Below are 6,000 nucleotides of genomic sequence, written 5' to 3' on the forward strand. Positions count from 1 at the left end.
ATGCTTTAAACACTAAGCCATATCTCCAGCCCCAGAATTTATTTTTGATCCCTCTGCTTTTGGAGAGGCTCTCTTTTTCTCTTATTTTGCAGACATAGTGTGTCCCTACCACATTGGGACTATACTACCGTTCAGCATTTCTGTATTCTCTCTAGCCTCTCACAGTGTGACTTTTCCAGTGATGCTCCCTTGATTTTCCACCCTTCTCACTTCTGTTGACAGTTACAAATTTCTTTCAGATTCATAGGGGAAAAGAAAAGTACTATTATTTTTATGTCCTGCCATCTAGCTGATAATAAAATGGTGTCCAAGCTTTTATTTAAAGGCTTGGTATATAGAAACAATTTTAGAGGCCTGGAGAGATGGCTTAGTGGTTAAGCGCTTGCCTGTGAAGCCTAAAGACCCTGGTTCGAGGCTCAATTCCCCAGGACCCATGTTAGCCAGATGCACAAGGGGGTGCATGCATCTGGAGATCGTTTGCAGTGGCTGGAAGCCCTGGCACATCCATTCTCTCTCTCTCTCATTCTCTCTGCCTCTTCCTCTGTTTCTGTCACTCTCAAATAAATATGAATGAACAACAACAACGACAAAAATTTTTAAAAATGAAACAGTTGTAGAGAATTTTTCCTGCATGTCTGAGGTCCTCCATTCATATGGCTGAAACATTATGTTCTCCTCAAGATTTGTAATGGGCTGCTACCGCCAGTCCAGGAACCCTCATGCCTTTTCCATTCTTTGTTGGTGGTATTTTGTTAAATATTCTTGATTGTTCAACTCTGTATCCTAATTTAGTTTTAAACTCACCAGTGTTAGATATATTCTACCTCTACCTATTTCGGGATTACATTTTCTTGATATATTAACTTTAATAATTTCCCTCTCTTGGACAGCTAGCTGATTGGATTAATGGAAAGGAAATAGTTGGATCATGTTTTTTAATCCAATCAGCTTGTCTATATCTTTTCTTTGGAAAATTTACCCTATATCTCAGGTTGTTGCTGGGCTTAGTGGCACAAACCTTTAATCCCAGCATTTAGGAGGCAGAGGTAGGAGGATTGTGGTAACTTCTAGGCCAGCCTGGGACTACAGAGTAGGCTTCAGGTTACCTGCAGCTAGAGTTAGACCCTACCACAATAAATAAATAAATAACAAGTTATATTTATGAGGAATTTATTGACACCTGTATTTGTTGAGTATGTTTCTGGTTGTTTAAACTTTTATTGTTTATTTTAATGTTTTCCCTATTCATGTTAGGAGTTGTCTGGCTTACTGAATTTGGGCATGATATATTTTTCATAGTTTTCTGTGGGAAAACTACTTCCTGTCCCCTTGTCATTGTGTTTTTCTCCTCCATTTGTAGGATTCACTTAAGAATCTATTACAGTGCTAGCTTAGTGTTCATGAACTGTTTAAGACTGAAATGTCCTTAGTTCTGTGTCAATGTTTTAAAAAAAGAAACTGCCAAGTAATAATAATCTTTGTTGAGAATTTCAGTCCTTGAACCTGGTGCTTTCTTTACTTTCTGTTGACAAACTTAATACTATTTTATGGTTATCTTTGTAAAAGAGTTAGTGTTTGTTGATTATTCTCTTTTGTGTTTTGTTATTGTGTGTTTGCTTTTCTGGCTTGGTATTTTGGACATTATATGTCATAAAATATCTTCAGTTACATCTATTTGAGCTTCTAAGAACCTCTTGTTCTTAGATATATATTTTGATTCTTAGATATGAGGAAACGTTCTGTTCTAATCTCACTGAAGAGTTGTTTTGTGTCTTTAGTTTGTATCGAAGGAAGTTCCTTTTCCCAAATATTCTGAGGGTTGCTCTCTTAACCATGTCCAACATTTCTTAGATTTCTTTTCATTTTTTTTTCTTTTTTTTTTATTTATTTGAGAGTGACAGACAGAGAAAGAGTCAGAGAGAGAGAGAGAGAGAGACAGAGAGAGAATGGGCACTCCAGGGCCTCCAAGCCACTGCAAATGAACTCCAGACGTGTGTGATCCCCTGTGCGTCTGGCTAATGTGGGTCCTGGGGAATCAAGCCTCGAACCGGGGTCCTTAGGTTTCACAGGTGCTTAACCACTAAGCCATCTCTCCAGCCTGATTTCTTTTCATTTTTAATATTTTTCTTTATTGATTGAATCAATTATTTCTTCAATATTGTATTTCACCTCTGATATTCTTTCTACTGCTTCATGTAAACTATTGGTGACATATTCCACTCAATTTTATATTTAATTGAGTTTTGATTTCTAAGTTTTGTTTTTTGAGGAAGGCCAGGCTGACCTGGAATTCACTATGTTGTCTCAGGCTGGCCTCAGACTCTCAGCAACCCTCCTACTTCTGCCTCATGTGCACCATCATGGCTGGCAGTGCTTCTATTTATTTATTTATTTTTTTAACATGTCAATCTGTGTTGAAATTTTCCCCCTTAGCACGACTTTCTCTTATACAATGCTGGATTTCTTATTTGTGTTCTGATTTGGTTTCCTGATTTTATCTTCTTATTTCCAGTAGAGAGACACTGTTTACTTTGAATTCTTTTTTCAACCTTTCATCAGTTCCAGTATCTTTGGATTCCATAACTGAGGAATTATAATTAGTCATGATTTTACATGTATATATACATATACATATACATATATATACTTATATATATGTATATATGTGTGTGTATGTGTGTATATATATAATTTATTTATTTAAAAGAAAGAGAGGGAGGGAGAGAGAGAGAGAGAGAAAAAAAAGGGCAATCCAGGGCCTCAGCCACTGCAAACGAACTCCAGATGCATGCAACACCTTGTGCATCTGGCCTACTTGGTTGTGGAGAATCAGACCCAGATCCTTTGTCTTAGCAGGAAAATGTCTTAACCATTAAGCCATCTCTCAGCCCCTGTTTTGCTATCCTTGTACCTATTGGTGAACAACATTTCCCTTTAAGGCGTATTCACCATTAGCATTCAACACGAGGAGAGAAAGCCATTGTAAAACAATAATACAAAAGCAATAAAGCATATAAACTCAAATTAATCTAATTAGGAAATCATCAATAACCATAGTACAAAAATGGATATGCATGTAAAACTATTTAGGCAAAAGTGAAAGTAGGGCTGGAGAGATGGCTTAGCAATTAAGGCGTTTGCCTTCAAAGCCAAAGGACCCAGGTTCACTTCCCCAGGACCCATGTTAGCCAGATGCACGAGGAGTCAGACATATCTGGAGTTCAACTGCAGTGGCTGGAGACCCTGATACTCCCATTCTCTCCCTCTCTTTCTATTTCTCTCTCTGTCTCTTTCTCTCTCTCCCTCTTTCTCTGACAAATAAATAAAAATAAAATATTTAAAAAATTAAAAGTAGGTCTCTTGCCTGCAAAGCCAAAGGACACAGGTTCCATTCCCCAGTATCCACATAAGCCAGATGTGTAAGGGGACACAGGCAGCTGGGGTTTGTTTGCAGTGACTGGAGGCCCTGGTCCACCCATTCTCTCTCTGTCTATCTCCTCTCTCTAGCTCTCTGCCTGAAAATAAATAAATTAAATTAAATTCAAACTTGTTTTTAAAAAGGAAAAGTAGCAAAGTATGAAATAAAGGGAAGTGACATAAAAACTAGAAAAAGGAGAAACTAGCTTAAATAAATGAAAAGAGACCAATAATGGAATGAATTTTATGAAGTTCAATAGAAAGGAAACATGTGCAAGACATGGAACCTCATTGCTTAATAAAGAAAATTAACATAAAATGTTTCCTTTTCCCCAAATAATAAAATAAATGAAGACAAAATACTACTGAAATTGCAGTAAAAATCAAAGGAGAAAAGCAGTGTGAACAAATGGATAGCCAATATCATTTTGTCTTAAGTCCTCTACAACCTGGAGTGGGACAGGAGATTCTTGCCTTTTCCTGCATTTCAGTTGAAGATGAAGCAGGACCGGATTAGATGCACATGTCTGCCAGACTGCTCACTCCTTTAGAAGTTCCCTTTTTTAGTGCCAGGAGCTTAGTTTTGTAATGGGGTTTCCCCAGTTCTTATAACCCAGCATGGTTAAGGTTACAACCACAGCTTGTCTCCTATGTGTGTTTTGTATAGATCAAAACAAACTTAGCATCAGATATGGATGCCAGGACTAGTCCCTGTATATTCAAAACCTGCTCGAAATTAAATATTCTAGTGGAAGGATGATGTTGCCAAAAAATCTAGTCCTCTGCCAGAGAGGTTCAGAGACGTCAGTTAATTCAGCCATGGTACACGTGTTTAATTTCTGATTCCTGAGGCCAAAATCTAACTTTAGGCACCCGGGTATCAGGTCCTATAGGTATTTTCAAGGGATGTGACAAATTTTAATGATCGAGATTCTTATAAACAAAACAACAACAACAAAAAGACATAGCCCATAGCTTCTTCCTGGGGAAAACACCACTAAATGGCAAATGACGCCTGTGCAAGGGGAGGACAGGAGGACCCTGGGCCAGGACTGGGAGGCCACGGTGGCTTCTGTGAAGGTTTGGGCTTCGGTCTCCAAGCCACAGTCATAGGCGTGGCTGTGGTCGGGTGAGGCTTAGGGGCTCCTAAAGGCAAAGCCAAGTCAAGGAGTGGATGCCTATCACCAAGCTGGGTGGCCTGGTCAAGGACATCAAGATCCAGTCTCTGGAGGAGATCCATCTGCTCTCGCTGCCCATCCAGGGTTCTGAGATTATTGACTTCTTTTGGGAGGCGTCCCTTGAGAATGAGGTTATGAAGATCACACCAGTGCAGAGGCAGACTCACGCTGCCCAGCAGACCAGGTTCAAGGCTTTTGTCGCCACTGGGGACTGTAACAGTCATGGCCTGGGTGTTAAGTGCTCCAGGGAGGTATCTACTGCCATCACAGTGGCCAGCATCTTGGCCAAGCTCTCCATTTTGTTGTCCGGAAAAGCTACTCGGGGAAAAAAGTCGGCCAGCCCCAAACAGTCCCCTGTAAGGTGACAGGCCACTGTGACTCTGTGCTGGTGCGCCTTATCCCTGCCCCAGGGGCATTGGCAATTGTCTCTTCCACATGCCCACGAACCTCCTGCTGATGGCTGGTATGGATGACTGATACACTACTGCCTCCCTGGTAAACTTTGCTAAGGCCTCCTTTGATGCCAACTCCAAAACCTACAGCTGTCTGACCGCTGACCTCTGGAAAGAGACTGCATTCACCAAGTCGCCCCACTAGGAAGTCACTGACCATCTTGTGAAAACCCACAGTTTCAGTGGACCCAGTGCAGAGGACCCAGGCTCCAGCTGTGCCTACCACTTAGGGATTTTATGCAGAAAGATAAAAGTGAATTAATCATATTTAAAAAAAAACACATTAATTGTGTATGCTTACTAAACTAGAGAAGATATAAAGGTAATTGATTCAAAACTATGACCATATATTTTCATTATTGGAATGGATATTTAAAAAAATATAATTTAGTGAACATTTTCCTAATTATAAATAAGAAAGGCATTCTTACTTAAGTATAAAAGTGGACATATGCATGTTATTATTTCATTGTAGTAATGTTAAGTGTCATGATGACACCACACTTTAAGATCAATGACTATTTCTCAAAAACACTATCTGGAAGAATAATAATATATTCTGATTAAATTTGAGGACTGTCTCATGGGAGGAAATTCATGCTAATATTGAAAAACTAGTCAAAAGTCCATGGCTAGGAAGATCATAGGCCCTAGCAGGGAAAGCTGCTACTGTTGTTTGACTAAATGGATATGTAGTGCCGATCAAGTGGTCCTCTAAATATTTGTGATTAAAAAAGGAGATTAGTGTTGCTCTCTTTGTGTTGAGAGAAGCATCTTTTTTCAACAGATGGCTATGAATTCTGGGGAGACTCAAAACTCCACAAAGTGATGAGAATAAGTGGTTGTTAGTATTCAGTGCTAAATGAGACATCTTTATCAACCCCTGCAAAGAGAAGGGAATATTGTAGAATAAGTGTTATAAAGAATATAAGACCTTGGGCTGGAGATATGGC

At 39.4% G+C, this 6,000-nt stretch overlaps 1 pseudogene; it reads left to right on the forward strand.

Moving 5' to 3' along the window:
• The window catches only part of LOC123459328, a 103,456-nt pseudogene extending 98,384 nt beyond the window's left edge, over window positions 1-5,072 (forward strand).
• Window positions 5,073-6,000: the final 928 nt, after the last annotated feature.

Source organism: Jaculus jaculus, chromosome 3, assembly GCF_020740685.1.
Source record: "Jaculus jaculus isolate mJacJac1 chromosome 3, mJacJac1.mat.Y.cur, whole genome shotgun sequence".
NCBI lineage: Eukaryota > Metazoa > Chordata > Mammalia > Rodentia > Dipodidae > Jaculus > Jaculus jaculus.